The following is a 213-nucleotide window of genomic DNA, read 5'->3' as shown; positions in this document are numbered from 1 at the left end:
GCGATTTGCCAACATCCCACAACTNCCGGCTGAACCGTTGACTGCCATGGTCAGCCCTTGGCCATTTGCCCAATGGGGACTGGATCTCATTGGACCTATGCCAGAGGGCAAGGGCCANGTCAAATATGCAGTTGTGGCCGTNGACTACTTCACCAAGTGGGCTGANGCCGAGGCCCTGGCCACTATCACNGCGGCTCGCATCGAATCTTTTGT

The sequence above is a fragment of the Prunus dulcis genome, chromosome 4 (genome assembly GCF_902201215.1).
Source record: "Prunus dulcis chromosome 4, ALMONDv2, whole genome shotgun sequence".
Lineage (NCBI taxonomy): Eukaryota > Viridiplantae > Streptophyta > Magnoliopsida > Rosales > Rosaceae > Prunus > Prunus dulcis.
This window is presented reverse-complemented; position numbering follows the sequence as displayed.